Below are 20,932 nucleotides of genomic sequence, written 5' to 3'. Positions count from 1 at the left end.
TCCTACATAGGAATATAGAACATAGAAACATAGAAAACCTACAGCACAATACAGGCCCATCGGCCCACAAAGCTGTGCCAAACATGTACTTGCTTTAGAAATTACCTCAGATTACCCATAGCCCTCTATTTTTCTAAGCTCCATGTACCTGTCTAAAAGTCTCTTAAAAGACCCTATTGTATCTGACTTCACCACCGTTGCCGGCAGCCCATTCCACGCACTCACCACTCTCTGTGTAAAAAACTTACCCCTGACATCTCCTCTGTACCTACTTCCAAGCACCTTAAAACTGTACCCTCTTGTGTTAGCCATTTCAGGACTGGGAAAAAACCTCTGACTATCCACACGATCAATGACTCTCATCATCTACACACCTCTATCAGATCATCTCTCATCTTCCGTTGTTCCAAGGAGAAAAGGCCAAGTGCACTCAACCTATTCTCATAAGGCATGCTCCCCAATCCAGGCAACATCCTTGTAAACCTCTTCTCACCCTTCCTACAGTTCCCACATCCTTCCTGTAGTGAGGTGACCAGAACTGAGCACAGTACTCCAAGTGGGGCCTGATCAGGGTCCTATATAGCTGTAACATTACCTCCCAGCTCCTAAACTCAATCCCATGATTGATGAAGGCCAATGCACCATATGCCTTCTTAACCACAGAGTCAACCTACGCAGCAGCTTTGAGTGTCCTATGGACTCTGATCCCAAGATCCCTCTGATCATCCACACTGCCAAGAGTCTTACCACTACTACTACATTCTGCCATCATGTTTGACCTACAAAAATAAACAACCTCACACTTATCTGGGTTGAATTCCATCTGCCACTTCTCAGCCCAGTTTTGCATCCTATCAATGTCCCACTGTAACCTCTGACAGCCCTCCACACTGTCCACAACACCCCCAACCTTTGTGTCATCAGCAAATTTACTAACCCATCCCTCCACTTCCTCATCCAGGTCATTTATAAAAATCACAAAGAGAAGGGGTCCCAGAACAGATCCCTGAGGCACACCATTGGTGACCAACCTCCATGCAGAATATGACTGTCTGCAACCACTCTTTTCCTTCTGTGGGCAAGCCAATTCTGGATCCACAAAGCAAGGTCCCCTTGAATCCCATGTCCCCTTACTTTCTCAATAAGCCTTGCATGGGGTACCTTATCAAATGCCTTGCTGAAATCTATATACACTATATCTACTGCTCTACCTTCATCAATGTGTTTAGTCACATCCTCAGAAAATTCAATCAAGCTTGTAAGGCACGACCTGCCTTTGACAAAGCCATGCTGACTGTTCCTAATCATATCCTGCCTCTCCAAATGTTCATAAATCCTGCCTCTCAGGATCTTCTCCATCAATTTATCAACTACTGAATTAAGACTCACTGGTCTATAATTTCCTGGGCTATCTCTACTCCCTTTATTGAATAAGGGAACAACATCTGCAACCCTCCAAATCTCTGGAACCTCTCCCGTCCCCATTGATGATGCAAAGATCATTGCAGAGGCTCAGCAATCTCCTCCCTCGCTTCCCACAGTAGCCTGGGGTACATCCCTTCTGGTCCCGGTGGTTTATCCAACTTGATGCTTTCCAAAAGCTCCAGCACATCCTCTTTCTTAATGTCTATATGCTCAAGCTTTTCAGTCCACTATAAGTCATCCCTACAATCGCCAAAGTCCTTTTCCGTAGTGAATACTGAAGCAAAGAATTCATTAAGTACCTCCGCTACCTCCTCCAGTTCCATACACACTTTTCCACTGTCACACTTGATTGGTCCCATTCTATTATGTCTTATTCTCTTACTGTTCACATACTTGTAGAATGCCTTGGTGTTTTCCTTAATCCTGCTCGCCAAGGCCTTCTCATGGCCCCTTCTGGCTCTCCTAATTTCAATCTTAAACTCCTTCCTGCTGGCCTTATAATCTTCCAGATCTCTATCATTACCTAGTTTTTTGAACCTTTTGTAAGCCTTTCTTTTCTTCTTGACCAGATTTTCATCAGCCTTTGTACACCACGGTTCCTACCCTACCATCCTTTCCCTGTATCATTGGAACGTACCTATGCAGAACATCACGCAATTATTTCCTGAACATTTGCCACATTTCCCTGAGAACATCTGTTCCTAATTTATGCTTCCAAGTTCCTGCCTGATAGCTTCATATTTCTCCTTACTCCAATTAAACGTTTTCCTAACATGTCTGTTCCTACCCCTCTCCAATGCTATGGTAAAGGAGATAGAATTGTGATCACTATCTCCAAAATGCTCTCCCACTGAGACCTGGCCAGGTTCATTTCCCAATACCAGATCAGGTACAGCCTCTCCTCTTGTAGGCTTATCTACATGTGTCAGGAGACCTTCCTGAACATGCCTAACAAACTCTACCCCACCTAAACCCCTCGCTCTCGGGAGATGCCATTAAATCCTGTTATTATTACACTTTTCCTGAATCTGTCTCCCTATCTGCTTCTCAATGTCCCTGTTACTACAGTATTGGGTGGTCTATAAAAAACACTCTGTAGAGTTATTAACCCCTTCCTCTTTCTAACTTCTACCCACAGAGACTCAGTAGACAATCCTTCCATGGCTTCCTCCTTTTCTACAGCTGTGACACTATCTCTGATCAGCATTGCCACATCCCCACCTCTTTTGCCTCCCTCCCTGTCCTTTCTGAAACATCTAGAGCCTGGCACTCTAAGTAAACATTCCTGCCCCTGTGCCATCCAAGTCTCTGTAATGGCAACAACATCATAGCTCCAAGTACTGATTCATGCTCTAAGCTCATCTGCTTTGTTCATGATGCTTCTTGCATTAAAATAGACACATCTCAAACCATCATTCTGAGCGTATCCCTTCTCTATCACCTGCCTATCCTCCCTTTTGCACTGTTTCCAAGCTTTCTCTATATGTGAGCAACCACCCCTTCGTCCGTCTCTTCAGTTTGGTTCCCATCCCCCAGCAATTCTAGTTTAAACTCTCCCCAATAGCCTTGGCAAACCTCCCTGCCAGGATATTGGTCCCCTTCGGATTTAAGTGAAACCTGTCCTTTTTGTACAGGTCACGCCTGCCCCAAAAGAGATCCCAATGATCCAGAAATCTGAATCCCTGCCCCCGTTCCAATCCCTCAGCTACGTATTTATCCTCCACCTCACTCTATTCCTATACCCACTGTCACATGGCACAGGCAGTAATCCTAAGATTACTACCTTTGAGGTCCTGCTTCTCAACTGCCTTCCTAACTCCCTGTACTCTGTTTTCAGGACCTCCTCCCTTTTCCTACCTATGTCATTGGTACCAATATGTGCCACGACCTCTGGCTGTTCTCCTTCCCCCTTCAGGATATCGTGGACGCAACCAGAAACATCCCGAACCCTGGCACCTGGGAGGCAAACTACCATCTGCATTTCTTTCCTGCATCCACAGGATCGCCTATCTGACCCCCTAACTATAGAGTCCCCTATTACTGCTGCCTTCTGCCTTTCCCTACCCATCTAACTCACAGGGCCAGACTCTGTGCTAGAGGTGTGGCCACTGTTGCTTTCCCCAGGTAGCCTGTCCCGCTCTAACAGTACTCAAACAGGATTACTTATTGTTAAGGGGGACAGTCACAGGGCTACTCTCTAGTATCTGACTCCTGCACTTCCCTCTCCTGACTGTTACTCACTTATCTGCCTCCCGATGTGACTACTTGCCTACAGCTCCTCTCTATCACCTCCTCACTTCCCCTGACCAAAGGCCATCGAGCTGCATCTCCAGTTCCCTAACCCGGTCCCTAAGGAGCTGCAGCTCAATGCACCTGGTGCAGATGTGGTCTTCCGGGAGGCTGGGAGTCTCCCGGACTTCCCACATCCGACACCCAGTACAGAACACGGGCCTCACAGACATACTTCCTATTCCTCACAAGAAACTTACCTCGCCTTGACCCGTTATCGCCTAAGCCCTGTTGAGCCAAAGCCCTCCTACCGACTCCCTCTACTCCATCGTCCGCTCCTCTTGACACCCACTCTATAAAGCTGTCTTCTCTTTAAAACCTTCCCGCCAGTCTAACTCGCTGACATCCATGCACTTGTGCAGTCATGCCTCAATCAAACCACTGAAGAAAAGTCTCTCTCCTTTTAAATCCTTCCCGCCGGTCTAATTCGCTGACATCCATGCACTTGCGTAGTCATGCCTCTTACCTTAAACCTTTGCCCTATAGTTTTAGACTTCCCTACTTTGGGAAAAAACAATGGGCATCCACTGTCCTTATGCACCTCATGATTTGATCTACCTCTACTATAAGGCCATCTCGCAACCATCTGTGTTCCAGTAAAAGTAGTCCCAACCTATCCAGTTTGTCTTTATAACTCAAGCCTACCAATAACATGACACTATTGTGAATCTATTCTGTACTCTCTCTAGCTTAATCATATCCTTCCTATGGTATGGCAGACAGAACAGCACACAAATTTCCAGGTGCAATCTCACCAAACTCCTCTACAGTTGTAACACGACATCCCAACTCTTGTAATCAGTTTTTCACCATTCGTATCTTACATCCCGTTTTCTTCAAGCTGGTGTTAGATGTAGGTGTGAGGCTTCATTTCAGGCACAGAAGAGATACAGCATGGAAGGACCTTCTGGCCCTTCGAGCCACACTGTCCCAGAAAATTCTGACAACCCTGATTTAAGCTTAACCTAATCATGGGACAATTTACAATGACCAATCAACGTACCCAATATGTCTTTCAACCGTGGGACGAAACTGGAGGACCCGGGGAAAGCCCACACATTCCACAGGGACTCCCTGCAGAGGATGCCAGGGTTGAAATCTGATGCTGTGAGAAGTAATAGCGTTGCATTAACCACTACTCTACCGTGGCACCCAATTTCCGTTCCATCAGATTGAGTTGACACCTTCTAGTCATAGTGTGCCATATGCCCCAGGCCAAAAATGTGGGCATATTTTTCTATCGCTACTTGTCTATAATTCTCACTTTCCTTTCATGATTAATAGTGTTACATACACTACTTTCTAATCAATAGGAAATGTGGTAGAATGTGAAAATTCTGGAAGATCAAGGTTGAAACACCAATCATCTCTGTAGTCATCTATTTAGATCTCCTCAATATCCAAATGAAAACATACCTAAATATTTGTTTATTGTTTCTGCATTTTTCCTCTTCAACATAATGTACTTTTAGAAACTTAAGACCATTCACTGACATTACAGAATATGGGGTTTTGCAGGAAGCGGCACAGAGTGAAAAATCAAGTATAACCTTTTTATATGGTGGAGCAGCATGGGTGAGCAACTGGGTTATTCCCATCTTTATTGCTTTTGTCTCTGCGATCTGACACAGTCACCTACACTTTCTCCACCACGTCCTCTTCAGAATCTTGTCTGTGTGATTGTGATCCTGTTCCCATTAAACTGCTGTCTACTGAAGCATTTCTCTTTCCATGTTCTCAAGTTTTATCATGAGGAAGATTACAGCAAAATGCTGCTTTGACATATTTTATGTAATTAGTCTTTTGTGTAACAAAAATCTTGTCATCATTTTTTAATATTTCCTCTTGAGAGCTTGTCCTCTTTGGTACTCACTTTCAACGACAGGATAGCAACAATCAATAGATTAAGATCTGGCGATGAAGTACGATAATTAAACTTCCAGATTTTTACTGGAAGTATCTCGGGTCAAATTTCCATACTGCATGCAGCAAATCAGTGGGTGGCATTTAATTGGCAACACTTGCCTGTAAGCAAAAAAATAACAGTCTCCTACACAGACACATCTTGCTCTAAAATCATAACTGAAATCAAAGAAGATAAAATACATCAAACTACTAATCATGCAATTTATTTGATTTTGAGAAAGTCCAGAAGCCATGACAGAAATCCCAAACTCAAATTAAATATACATTGCTAACAGTTAACAAGGTGTGTAGGTGGAGGAGGCAGCACAAATTTCCCCAAATTTCTGACTGATCTTGCAAACTATGAAGGTGAATTTGCTAACTTCAATAGTTATTAAGATTCTGAACTATTCTGGAAATTCAATTTTTGGTGGAATAGTATAATTAAACAGTCACATTTTCTTCTTGATTATACAGATCTAATGCATTTTAAACTGATGAATGACTACATAGAGCAGTATAACAGAGGAATAGGCCCTTTGGCCTACAATCTTGTGTTGAACTAATAAATCTTGGTTCCAAGGTTGTCAAGCCGAGGAGTGGTAGTGGGGACAAGCTCCCACTACCTAAGAAGTGCTCCTCATGGCATGCGACTCAAATAGCCTCTGATTACCAAGTCCAACTCCTGGCCTTCTCATGTGGCTTAGCCTCTACGCCCGGCCGAACTGTTACTACTGACAGGAGAAGGGGCGAAGGCAGGTCCTGGCGCCTTAAAACCAGTGCTTCGGGTAAATGGAACTCGTCGGTCTGGGAAGGTAGTCCATCTAAGAGAGGGAAAACTCTGATTTCAAACCTCCGCTGCCTTGCGGCCATACCCACTCATGGGAAAGGCTTCGGGAGTAAACCCTGAGGACAAATCCGGAGCTGGAGTCCCTAAGGCAGTCCGATGTTGTCTTCAACCTCGTTCTGGCAACTCCTGCGATATCACTGGTGCCAATCTGTATCGGCCCTTGTCCTTCCCTTGGACAACACCGGTAGTGTAGAGAGGGGAAACCTGCAGCATAGGCAACCGCTGGTCTTCCATACAACCTTGCCCAGGCCTGTGCCCTGGAGAATCCAGGTGCAGATCCATGGTCTCGCGAGACTAACGGATGCCACCACAATAAATCTGGTAATTAAATATTTGACCAAGTTTATTATTTCTGCCTACACAATGTCCATAGCGCTTCATTCTCTGAACATTCATGATCCTATCTAAGGGCCTTTTTTTTAAAAAAATACTTTATCATATTTGCTTCCATGACCACTCCTGGCAGTGAAGTCCAGGCACTCACCTCTCTGCATAAAAAAATCTTGCCCCACACATTTCCTTTGAACCTACCCTTCGCGATTAAACGTATGTGCTCTAGTAGTAAACATTTCAAACTAGGAGGAAAGATATTAGTTGTTTACTCTAATTGACACACGCTTGTTCTTGAGTCTCCTTAGTTTAGGAATTTTCTCCCTTAACTAAGTCTGAGATGAGGAATTTTTCATTTGTATTTAAGGGTTTGAATATATAGAACAAAGGAATACAGCACAGAATAGGACCTTTGGCCACAATGTTGTGCTGAACTAACTAAATCAGTTGTCAAATGCCCAACTAAACTGATCTCTTCTGACTACACAATGCGCACATTCTTTCTTTTCTTGCATACTCATATGCCTCTGTAAGAGCTTCTTGAATGCCTCTGTTGCATTTACCTCTACCACTACCCCAAGCAGTGCATTCTGTGCACCCACTACTCTCCGTCTAAAATACTTGCCCCATATATCTTCTTTGAACTTAACTCCTCTCACCTTAAATGCATGCCCCCTGGTATAGACATTTCAACCCTGGATAACATATACTCGCTGTCTACTCTAGTTATGCCTCTCGTAATCCTATAAACCTCTATCAGATTTCCCCTCAGCCTCTGCAGCTCCAATGAAAACAACCCAAGCTTGTCTAAGCTTTCCTTGTAGCTTTTACCCTCCAATCCAGGCAGTATCCTGGTAAGCACAAAATAATCTGCAGGTGCTGGGGTCAAAGCAACACTCACAACACGCTGGAGGAACTCAGCAGGTCGGGCAGCATCCCTGGAAAAGATCGGTCGATGTCTGGCCTGAAACGTTGACCAATCTTTTCCACGGATGCTGCCCGACCTGCTGAGTTCCTCCAGCGTGTTGTGAGTATCCTGGTAAACTTCTTCTGCACGCTATCTAAAGCCTCGACATCCTTCCTATAATGGAATGACTAGGATTGACTGCAATATTCCAGATGCAGCCTAACTAGAGTTTCATAACAAGAATTCCTTACTCTTGAATTTATTTCCTCAATTAATAAATGCAAGCATGCCATAAGCCTTCTTTACCACCCTAACAACTTCACTTTCAGGGAGCAATTGACTTCGTCTCAGGATCCTTTTGCACATCAACACTGTTAAGGTAAAGGGTCCTGTCCTTGCCAGTATGCTGTCTCTTTACGTTTGATCTGTCAAACTTCAGCACTTCACATTTAGCTGAGTCAAACTCCATCTGCCATTTCTCTGTCTGTATCTGTAACCGAGCTATATACTGCTGTACCTTTTGATAGTCAACAACGCTACACAGAACATCACTATATTTGAATAGTCTGCAAATGTACTAATCCACCCATTTTTGTTTTCATCCAGGTCATTTATATATATTGCATACAGCAGTGGTTCCAGTATGGATTCCTGCGGAACATCCCTAGTCACAGACTTCTAGCCAGACTAGCCCCATCAACCACAACCCTCTGTCTTCAATAGGCAAGCCAACTCTAAATCCAGTTGGCCAATTACAGTGGATCCCATGCATCTTAATCTTGACTATTACAAGTTTTGTCTGTTCAAAGAAGTTCAAATGGAGCTGATACATGTGAGGCAATTGGTAGATTTCACGCTCTCTGGTGTGTGTTGATGGAGTAAATGGAGAAAGAAAATCAAGTAAGCTGGAAATCTAAAATAATAACAGAAAATGATGGAAATATGCAGTAGGTCAGATAACATCTGACCTGAGGAAGTGAAATAGGAGTTAGCATTTCGGGTCAAAGGCCCTTTGTCCTCTCTCAACCAGAACTAATTACAGTATACTGCATCTGGCATGCTTTTGGCTACTTGCTCAATTCAATTTGCCTTGAAACCCCTTTCCTCACAATTTGCAATTTCATCCACTTTAGTATCTTCAGAAGCATTACTTTCTTTGGCAGGGGTGATAGTGCTGAAGATTAGGTCGTTGGGTTATAAGCTGAGGCTATGTGTACTGAGACACCTGGCAAGGAGAGACTGATGATAGGGCAAAACTGCAGTCAATGTGATGAGTTGCATGTAAAAGGCAGGCAAAATTGAACAGAGTGAATACAGAACTAAAGGTATTATATTTGAATGCGTGCAGTATATGGAATAAAGTCGATGAACTTGTAACACATTTACAGGTCGGCATGTATGATGTTGTAGGCATTATGAATCATGGCTGAAAGAAAATTATAGTTGGGTGCTTAACATCCAAGGATACACATTGTATCGAAAGGACAGGCAGGAAGGCAGAGGGGGTGGCGTGGCTCTGTTGGTAGAAAATTAAATTAAATCATTAGAAAGCGGTGACATAGGGTTGGGAGGTGTTGAATCATTGTGGATAGAACTAAGGAAGTGTGAGAATAAAAAGAACCTGATGGGAGTTATATACAGACCTGCAAATAGTAGTAAGGATGAGGTCTACAAGTTACAATGGGAGATAGAAAATGCATGCCAAAGGGCAATGTTACAATAGTCATGGGTGATTTCGATATGCTGGTAGATAGGGAAAATCAGGTTCGTGAGGGATTCCAAGAGGGAGAATTTCTAGAATGCCCAAGAGATGGCTTTTTAGAGCAGCTTGTGGTTGAGCCCACTAGGGGATCAGCAATTCTGGATTGGGTGGGTGTGCAATGAACTGGAACTGATTAGAGAGCTTAAGGTAAAAGAACCCTTAGGGTCAAGTGATCATAATCTGATCAAGTTCCACCTGAAATTTGAGAAGGAGAAGTTAAAGTCAGATGTATCAGCATTATAGTGGAGTAAAAGGAATTACAGAGGCATGAGAGAGAATATGGCCAGAATTGACTGGAACAGAACACTGGCAGGGATGATGGCAGAACAGCAATGGCTGGAATTTCTGGAAGTAATTCAGAAGGCAAAGGAAATATACATCCCAAAGAGGAAGAAATATTCTAAAGGCAACCATGGCTACAAGGGAAGTTAAAACCAACATAAAAGCCAAAAAGTGGGCATATAATAGAGCAAAAATTAGTGGGAAGTTAGAGGATTGGGAAACTTTTAAATACCAACAGAAGGCATCTAAAAAAGTCATTAAGAAGGTAAAGTTGGAATATGAACGTAAGCAAGCAAATAATATTAAAGAGGATACCAAATGTTTCTTCAGATACATTAAGTATAAAAGGGAAGCGAGAATAGATACTGGACCACTGGAAAATGATGCTGGAGATGTAGTAATAGGGGACAAGGAAATTGCAGATGAATTGAATAAGTATTTTGCATCAGCCTTCACTGTGGAAAATACTAGCAGTACAGTGGAAGTCCTGTTGGGGGTCATGAAGTGTGTGAAGTTACCATTACTAGGGAGAAGGTTCTTGGGAAACTAAAAGCTCTGAAAGCAGACAAGTCATTTGGACCAGATGGTGTACACACCAGAGTTCTAAAAGAGGTAGCTGAAGAGATTGTGGAGGCATTAATAATGATCCTTCAAGAATCACTAGATTCTGGAATGGTTCCGGAAGACTGGAAAATTGCAAATGTCACTCCACTTTTCAAGAAGGGCAAGAGGCAGAAGAAAGGAAATTATAGGCCAGTTAGTCTGACCTCAGTGGTTGGGAAGAATTTGGAGTTGATTGTTAAGGATATGGTTTTGGGATACTTGGAGGCACATGATAAAATAGGCTGTAGTCAGCATGGTTTCCTCAAAGGAAAATCTTGTCTGACAACCTGTTGGAATACTTTGAAGAAATAATAAGCGGGATAGATGAAGGAGAATTGGCTGATGTTGTGTACTTGGATTTTCAGAAGGCTTTTGACAAGAAGCCACACATGAGGCTGCTATCAAGCCCATGGTATTACAGGAAAGATTCTAGCATGGATAAAGGAGTGGCTGATTAGCAGAAGGCAAAGAGTGTAAATAAAGGGAGCCTTTTCTAGTTGGCCGCCGGTGACTAGTGGTGTTCTACAGGGGCCTGTGTTGGGACCAGTTCTTTTTTATGTCAATGATTTAGATGATGGAATTAATGGCTTTGTTGCAAAGTTTGCAGATGATACAAAGATAGGTGGAAGGGCAGGTAGTTTTGAGGAAATAGGGAGGCTACAGAAGGACCTAGATAGATTAGGAGAACGAGCAAATAAGTGGCAGATGGAATACAGTGTTAGGAAGTGTATGTTCATGCACTTTGGTAAAAGAAATGAAAGGGTTGTCTATTTTCTAAATGAAGAGAAAATACAAAAAAAAACTAAGGCACAAGGAGACTCAGGATTGCTTGTGCAGTATTTCCTAAAGGCTCATTTGCAGTTTGAGTCTGTGGTGAGGAAGGCAAATGTAAGGTTAGCATTCATTTCAAGAGTACTAGAATATAAAAGGAAGGATGAAATGTTGAGACTTTATAAAGCATTGGTGAGCCTCACTTGGAGTACTGTGAGCAGTTTTTGTCCCCTTATCTTAGAAAGGATGTGCTGAAACTGGAGAGGGTTCAAATCAGATTACAAAAATCATTCCAGGATTAAACAGCATGTCATATGAAGACTGTTTGATGGCTCTGGGCCAGTATTCACTGAAATTCAGAAGAATGAGGGGTGACCTCATTGAAACCTATCGAATGGCTACGTGGAGCTTAGAAAAATAGAGAGTTATGGGTAAAGCCTAGGTACCCCATGCAAAGCTTAGTGAGAAAGTAAGGAGGCATGGGATCCAAAGGGACATTGCTTTGTGGATCCAGAACTGGCTTGCCCACAGAAGGCAAAGAGTGGTTGTAGACGGGTCATATTCTGCATGGATTCAGTCACCAGGGCCTCAGAGATCTGTTCGGGGCCCCTACTCTTTGTGATTTTTATAAATGACCTGGATGAGGAAGTGGAGGGATGGGTTAGTAAATTTGCTACTGACACAAAGGTTGGGGGTATAGTGGATAGCATGGAGGGCTGTCAGAGGTTACAACGGGACATTGATAGGATGCAAAACTGGGCTGAGAAGTGGCAGATGGAGTTCTACCCAGATAAGTGTGAGGTAGTTCATTTTGGTAGGTCAAATATGATAGCAGAATATAGCAATAATGGTAAGACTCTTGGCAGTGTGGAGGATCAGAGGGATCTTGGGGTCCGAGTCCATAGGACACTCAAAGCTGCTACGCAGGTTGACTCTGTGGTTAAGAAGGCATACGGTGCACTGGCCTTCACAAATAGTGGGATTGAGTTTAAGAGCCATCAGCTAACATTGCAGCTATAAAGGACCCTGGCCAGACCCCACTTGGAGCACTGTGTTCAATTCTGGTCGCCTCACTACAGGAAGGACGTGGAAACCATAGAAAGGGTGCAGAGCAAATTTACAAGGATGTTGCCTGGTTTGGGGAGCATGTCTTATGAGAACAGGTTCAGTGAACTCAGCCTTTTCTCCTTGGAGCGACGAAGGATGAGAGGTGACCTGATAGAGGTGTTCAAGATAATGAGAGGCATTGATCGTGTGGATAGTCAAAGGCTTATCCCCAGGGCTGAAATGGCTAGCACGAGGGGGCATAGTTTTAAGGTGCTTGTAAGTAGTTACAGAGGAGATGTTAGGGGTAAATTTGTTTATGCAGAGAGTGGTGTATGGAATGGGCTGGCGGCAGCGGCGGCGGCGGCAGAGGCGTAAACGATAGTGTCTTTTAAGAGACTCCAGGATGGCTACATGGAGCTTAGAAAAATAGAGGGCTATGGGTAAAGCCTAGGTATTTCTAAGGTAGGGACATGTTCGGCACAGCTTTGTGGGCCGAAGGGCCTGTATTGTGCTGTAGGTTTTCTATGTTTCTATGAATGGTGAAAGGCCTTGATAGACTGGATGTGGAGAGGATGTTTCCTATGGTGGAAGAGTCTAAGGCCAGAGGACGTAACCTCAGAATAGAGGGGTGTCCTTTTAGCATGGAGATGAGGAGGAATTTCTTTAGCCAGGGAGTAGTGAATCTGTGGAATTCTTTGCCACAGGCAGCTGTGGAGGCCAATTCTTTATGTATATTTAAGGCAGAGGTTGACAGATTCTTGATTGACTGGGGCATGAAGGGAAACAGGATGAGGGGTGGGGGGAAGACAGGAGATTTGGAATGAGAGGAAAAATGTTCAGCCATGATGAAACGGCCTAATTCTGATCCTATGTGACAGGATCCTGAATTACCCCCATGAACTGTGCTCGTTTACCCCTATTAACTGTGCTTTTGAAAAGAGAGAGTGAGAGTTATTTAACATTGATATCTTGTTTTGAAAGAGAGAGAGAAAGACGAAGACTAATTGTTGGACTGTCATTTTAAGGCACTGGAAGTAACTTTTGGATTTCTGCTGAGTTGGAGAGAGAGATGGCACCGAGCAGCTTGTAAGTTGCTATGGTGACTGATGGTGTTATTTAATGGACACTCGATGTTATGATTTTTGACAGGTTGTTGATATTTCTTCTCAAGGACTTTTGCCTGCTTGCATTTCTTACACACAGAGAGAAAGGAGGAGTTATTTGAGTGACAGCTGGTATCCAGTACGGGAAGATAAAATAGGAGGTCAGATGATAGACCTTAGACACATGGTTTCGACACTGAATGAGCATTGTTGTGCCCGCAGGAAAAGTCGGTTTTGGGGGATCGATCAGTCGCTCTTGCAGTGAAAACAGGAAAGGGGTTGACTGGTGGGGAGTTGTCCATGTGTCCACCCTCGCCTGGGGGATAGCTCCACCACAGAAAACCGGTCCCCTTTGTTAAAGTCACAGTCAGTGACTTTTAAAGGATTTCGAAGGATAACAAGAAGATCGACGGCATCAGTTCACCTGAAGACTTAAATCTCTCCCTCTCTCTCTCTCCATAAATCTCTCCCTCTCTCTCTCTCCATCACTACTCAACTCAATACCACGAACTGAACTGAACTGAACTGTATTCATCATTATAAGACTGTATCTTTTTACCCCTAGACTTAAAGAAGCTTGGTTTTTCATACATATATTTCCACACTTACTGATATACTTACTTACATATATATAATCATTGCTAACCTGTTTGATTTATCTACATTTATATTACTGTATTGCGCAGTTACTAATAAACATTATTAGTTAATAGCAATACTGGACTCCAAAGTGTTTTCCATCTCTGCTGGTTCTTTATTCCCGTCACGGGGTACGTGACACCTATATCTTATGGTTTTATGGTTATTCTATTCCCACATTCAAATCATTGATAAGTGCTTTGGATAGCTCGTGCCCTGAGCAGTGACTCCTGCTGCATTACCCAGACTATTTATTGTTAATCAAACAATTTTTATTCTATACCAGTGTGTTATCCCCAATATCATGCACATTAATCTTGCAACTAGCCTTTTAAGCGGGACTTCAACAGAACTTTTTAAAAATCCAAACAAATTTCCCTCACCTCTTCTACTAGGCGTGTCCTCAAAAAAAACATAACGGGTTTCTCAAACACAATTTCCCTCTCAGAAATTCCACAATGACTTTGCTTAACTCCATTGCCAGTAATCTGTTGGCTTCTGTGATTCAACATTCTTTGCCATTCATTAGGACTACTGGGGTTATACTGGTATAGCTAAGCAAACATTCTACTTCTAAAATATGAACACTTTCAAGTAATTCTACCTTTAGTTCTGTAGCAAGAGTCACTGAATGTTTCATCCCAACAACAGCAATAATGTGTTTGAAGTTCACGTCACGAAGGTTAAGATATGTCTATCAACAAAATGCAAAACAAAATTCCAAAATTCAGCACTGTTTTGGTGTAAACAAAAACTGGGCAGAAGCCTTTGACAACCAGTCAGTTAATTGATTAGATCAACCTTTCTCATTTTATCCCATATGTTGTTGCTCCAGTTAAGCCAGGAATGAAATTTTAAAGCTGTACTGTTAAATTTGAAGAAGCACTGGAGATTTCTTACATTTTGCATAAAATTTAAATCAATGATTGCTCTATTGGAAATATTAATGAGCCTTTTTACAAAATACTGCTGTGAACTGCATTCAAAGACAGCCACAGCCTGTCTCCCATTTGTACTGATGAAGCCTAATTCATATTTTTGTAAAGTCCATAAAAACTTATCTAGACTGGCGGAATGGTCTATTATTCATGCACCAGGTTTTCTCCTTCAAGCAGCACATGTTACAAAAAGACTCTCTCCCTGCCTTCATGCCTGGCCCAAATAAAAGAGGCCAAAAACATTCCAGGTAATAAATCAAATACTAAAAGATTGCATCCCAAGAAATGCCTAATGCCAAAGGAAAAAATTCCCTTCGTTCTTGTATAGTCACTGTGCTATATTTCACGACATCCCTTACTCACATCTGCTACGTTTACCACAACTCCGATCCTTATTTCTCTAAAACTCATAACTAAAAAATAAGGCAGAAAACAATGAAGTTTTCCAAGGACATCAAAAAATGCACCAAACAACCTTTCCTTCTTCATGGCAGCAAATCCAACAAAAACCACGATAAGTGAGTGACACAATGACAGAGTTTCCTTCTGCTTCTCATCGTATCTAGAGAAAAATATATTGGTTATTGCCGAGATGGTCAGAGTCTTACACCTGATACTGCACATTCTGTACTTCAGAAGCATTTCCACAACACTTTGCCCTTCATACACAAACTAATTCCAATTCTTCTCTTTCCTTTCAGCTCCAGAAAATATACAAGCATCTGTATCACTTTAGAAAAAGGGGTTATTCCTGAAGACATTGTCCTGGATAGAGCAAGGCTGGAGCTGCAGCTGCAATAGGTAACATTGCTTGGTAGTGCCTTCTTTTCCAAACTTTTCTGATAAAAAATAAAATGCATGCAGAGCAAAGCCGAGGAAATTTTCTCTTGGGACCCCGAATGCAAATAGTCTCCTGGATACTGTCATTATCTGTCCTTTTATTTTTCCAACTGGTCTCAAACTTTCTGTCTTTCCTGAAGTTTTTTCTTACCCTCTAACTAGGCTCAATATAGCTACTGTCAAAGTGCTTGCAAAGCAGTCTGAGATTCAGCAGTTTTCAGAATCTCCTTTCAAGCACTCAGAATTGGGATTGTCAGGAAGGAAGCAAAAACAACTAAGGTGGTAATAAGCAGTCTCAAATAACAAGACAACAACTCACCTCTATCCAGTGGCTAAGCTCCTTTACTTAATGGAAGAAAACTACTATTCCTGTCTCTTATTGAAACAAGTAATTTAGCAAATTGATTTTGTGTTTAGTTGGGTGTTTAAGTAGCCCAATGTTACAGTAAGATTCCACAACAATTGAATCAACATTTTAATTCAGAATTTAAATAGCCCTGACCTGTCTCCTGGACATGTTAACAGGCACACTTGTCCTACCAGAATATTGGAGGCTTAAGCACTGGCTTACCATTTGATAATTACAGGCCAATGTGCTTACTCAAAACTCACGAGAAACTATAAACTGGTCTTATAAAATTACCTGTATATTAAATACTTCAATAGGACAACAAAATTACTTTCTGACCCCAATTCTAAAGCAACATGTGAGGTATTACCACTTAAAAGTAGCTCTGTTTTATTTAAAAACACACTTATATCACATTTAGAATACTTTGAAATAAGAGCGCCTTCAGTGCTAAACCAACATTTCCTGTACCTTGCCTGAGAAAACTGCAGACAACAAAGTAATTAGACTCCTGAAGAAATTTGACAAATGTCATGTGCTGATTAATGCAATTTCCTCTGTGCCATGTCTTACTTCAAGAGAACTTAACAGGATGTTGTTAACCACTCAAACATGAAAATATTTTCCATTTCCATAAAGTTTATTTTGACTTGAAAAACAGTCACAGTATGTATACTGATAAGCAATAGCACTTTCAAAACACAATTTCACCTATTTTACATTTTTGATTATAGTCACATTGACTCAGTGAAAATATTGGACCCAATATGCAACATCGTGATTGTTCTGCAAGTTCAGAACAGGTTCTAAGTGACAAATATAGCACTCAATTTGCATGTGTGATTGAGCCATTATAATACTGAATTCAAGTGCCACCTGCCTCACAGAACTGTGAGCTCTTCTAAATGGAGATCTAGCTCCTATTGTCAAATAAATTAATTTAAGTCCAGTTGAAGTTTGTGCTGTGTAACTTCATATTGGTTTTCTTTAGAACTTTACAGGTGATACAGATTATAATTAAGCCAGCAAGTAATTATCCACACATTAATAATGCTGGTTGCTGGCTCCAATTGGATAAGTGGGATAAATCGTCCAGTTGATGGGCGGATAGGGGCATTTAGAGATAAAAGGAACAAAAGCCATGAAATAAGGGCACTTAGCGAATGAAAATACCTAGAAATGGTCCTTCTATACATCGATAGTCCTGAGTTCCTGTCATTTATTCTATTTGTCCTACAAGGACTTGACTTCCCAAATTACATTACCTTAGATTTGAGTTGATTGAATTCCATCTGCCACCAGTTTGCCCAACCTTACTGTTGATATATGCCCCACTATACTCTTACACAATGTTCTTCATTATCTACAACTCTACCAATTTGTGTACTGTCTGAAACTTTACTGATTAAACTATCTACATTCTCACCCAACAATCAGAAAACACTGGAGGAACTCAACAGTTCAGTTAGGCTCTATGGACAGAAAAAGAACAATTGAAGTTTCAAAGTCAACTGTTTATAGCATTCCAAAGATACCGCTTAACTTGCTGAGCTCCTCCAGCATTTTGTTTTTGTTGCTCCAAATTTCCAGTTTCTGCAATCTCTCGTGCCTACAGTTTTATTCAAGACATTTATATGCATTGAAAACAGAGGTCTGAATACTGATCCCTGCAGTTCACCACTTACTACAGAACTGAAGTCAAAAAAACACCCATCCACCATAACCTTCTGTCATCTTTTATCCAGCCAATTTTGCATCCCTTGTGCTTTAATCTTCTTGACCAGCTTTCCATGTGGGACTGTAACTAAAGCCTTACTGAGGGCCACATAAACCAAGTCTGCTGTGGTGTCTTTATCAGTTTTCTTTGTTATCTCCTCAAAAGACTCAAATTTGAGAGACATGATCTTCCCTTTATAATATCATGCTGATTCTTCCTAATTAGTCTTTGCCCTTCCTATCCTTCAGAACCCTTTCTAACAATTTCCCTATCACTCCCTGCCAAAGATGCTTGCTGGCCAGTAGTTTCCAGGCTTATTCCTATGCACTTTTTTGAATAAGAGGATAATATTAGTTATCCTCTCGTCTTCTGGATCTCAGCTGTGGCTAACAAAGATGTAAAATTCTTAGTGAGATACCCAGCAACCTCCTTTCTTGATTTCATAAGCATTCTGGGATAGATCCTATCAGGCCCTGGGCACTTATCCATCCTAACATGTGCCAATATTTGTAACATTTCATCTTTCCTGATTCTGAAGTGCTAGAGAATATCAGCATACCCCTCCCTTAATTCTCCGAACTCTGCATCCTTCTCCCTGGTGAATACCAATGAGAAGTACAGGCTCTCCCCAGAATGGAACAGAGTTCAGTACCTGCAAACGATTGGAACCTCAAACAACTGGCAGTGTGGCTGCCCAGCAACACATTTAAATAAAATCATTAGACAACCAAGTGTACTTAATCCAGTGTGCTTAACTCAGCAATTCAGATTTTGCTGAAAAATGAGTTCTCACACAGTAGAAGATGCCTGCAGCCGCAACAGCCGGCAAATCCATTGCACTAATACCCCTAATGTTTGTTTGTATGTAGAGGTTGTACGTAAGTTGCAGCTTTGCATCCTGAAGAGGAACCGTATTCATTTAAGACCTCAGTCGTACCCCGCAGCTTTATATATAGATTCTATCTTTAGTCACTGAGGGGACCTAGTTGTCCTTAGCCATCCAGCTGCTTCTAATATACTTATGAAAGAAAAATGAAGAATTGTAATAAGATGTAAAAGGGCTGTAGCAGATTTAGTTGCTTTAATGGAAAAACTGAGACAAGTATCACAAATAGATGACCTATAGCAGAAATAGCCAGTCTGATACAAAGAAAGTATGAAGATGAGGTGTTTAAGTTTACATTGGACTTCATTGGCAGGAGGTCACAGAGAGGTCAGAGTGGAAGTGCAATGAAGTGGAACCTTTGAGCTGTCTTGTGTAATGAAAACAGTTACTTTGTCAGATGGTTACTCAATTTGCATTTGATTTCTCCCCTGTGTAGAGGAGACCACTTCAAAGAAGTGTAAGTGAATGCTGGGACAATTTAATAAAATTACAAGCACGGATGGGCCATTCTTTATGTATAAACCTAGATATTAAATTTTACTAAGGGCTAATATTCTAACCTCCAAGAGGACCACAATCTTGTCATTGGGTTTGGAGGCTTGCATGCCTCAATAACCTGGAAAGCTATGTCAGTTGGAGTCAGGCCCTTATGCATTAGCTCTTGGTAGGGTCACCCATGTCAAACAAGGGTAGAGGCCAGTCTAAGAGTGGTCCACTGGTCCTCCACATTGATTGGCTAAAACCCTGACTGGTAAAACAAATTGTTATCGAAACAGCAATGAAGAATCCTTCTACATCTGAGTGTGATGGTATTCCTGAGTCTCCACTCAGGACTTGCATGACTGACAGTAGTGAAAACTGAGAAGAAGCTGCTGACACGATGAAGGAAGCCCTGAACACCACCAGAGATGAAAGACCTTCATTGCTTCCCTATGCGCCAGTCGCGTAATGGGCAGTAAGTAAGTCATATATTAAAGTAGAGTCTGATCCTAATCTTATTCAGCTGTGCAATCACAAGAAGAAAAGCAGTCAATTATTCCCATTTAGAGAACAGAGAAGAATCATTGAGTTCAGATATGCTTATTTCGAGCAAGAGAGGAGTCTTGCAATTTTGCCCAATCATATTGGTGTGAAGCAACGTTGGAGGCTTAACCATAGTGAAGATAATTTATAAATGCACATTGTTGTTCGATACATCTCAACCAAATTATGTGTAAGTCTGCTGAACCATCTGTGAAACATATAGTTTTTGTTCATCTACCAAACTGGCCTTTGAAACAGTCAAAAGTGAACATTTTCCAGAGGGAATGGAAATAATCACTTTTTCCCTTTATGTATTCAATACCTTCCTCCCTCACACAGTATCCTGGTGTAAATGCCTACATTTTAGGACACCTTATTCTGCATGATGTTTCATATTGTTTTGGCTCTAGTTGAATGCAGATCTTTTGTTTTCATTTTTTAAATGGCACCATTTTTTGTTTTAATTCCTGTTGCCCTATTTACATGCAACTCTTGAAGAAAATAATGCTTTTTGACAAATGTCATATGTCTTCAAAAAAATTTAACAGGATGTTAACTAGATTCCTTATTCCTTTGATAGGATTTTCCTCTGAACATCTACTAGTTTAAAGTATCCCATTTATTAGTCAGGTGATTACATTGAATAAATTCTCATTTAAGCTCAAATAAGTTTAAATGCCATCTATAAATTTGCTGATGATACAACCATTGTTGACAGAACCTAAGATGGTGATGAGAGGGCACACAGGAGCGAGATATACCAGATAGTTGAGTGGTGTCACAGTAACAGCCTTATATTCAATGCCAGTAAGACCAAAGAGCTGAATCTGGGCTTCAGGAAGGGTAGGATGAGGGGCCACAGCCCAATCCATATAGAGGGATCAGTGGAGAGAGAGTGAACAATTTCAAGTTCATGGGTTTTAATATCTCTAAGGACCTAACCTGGTCCCAACTGATTGATGCAGCTATAAATAAGGCAAGACAGTGGCTATATTTCATTAGGAATTTGTAGAGATTTGGTATGTCACCAAACCACTCAGAATCTTGTTCAGAGATACCATGGAGAGCATTCTGACTAGCTGCATCTCCATCTGATATGGGGGGAGGGGCAACTGCACAGGATCAAAGTAAGCTGCAGAGAATTGTAAAATTAGTTAACTCCATCGTGGGTTCTAGCCTCCGCCATATCCAAGACATCTTCAAGGAGCAGTGCCTCAAATAGGTGGCGTCCATCATTAAGGATCCCCACCATCCAGGACATGCTCT

At 41.7% G+C, this 20,932-nt stretch overlaps 1 protein-coding gene across 3 annotated transcripts in view; it reads right to left on the bottom strand.

Annotated features, from left to right (window-relative positions):
• Positions 1-20,932, bottom strand: part of LOC140199486 (signal transducer and activator of transcription 4-like) — a 239,951-nt gene that overhangs the window by 188,103 nt on the left and 30,916 nt on the right. The window lies entirely within an intron of this gene.

This window comes from Mobula birostris, chromosome 6 (assembly GCF_030028105.1).
Source record: "Mobula birostris isolate sMobBir1 chromosome 6, sMobBir1.hap1, whole genome shotgun sequence".
Lineage (NCBI taxonomy): Eukaryota > Metazoa > Chordata > Chondrichthyes > Myliobatiformes > Myliobatidae > Mobula > Mobula birostris.
Note: the sequence above shows the minus strand (reverse complement) of the source record. Positions and strands in the feature narration are given on the sequence as shown.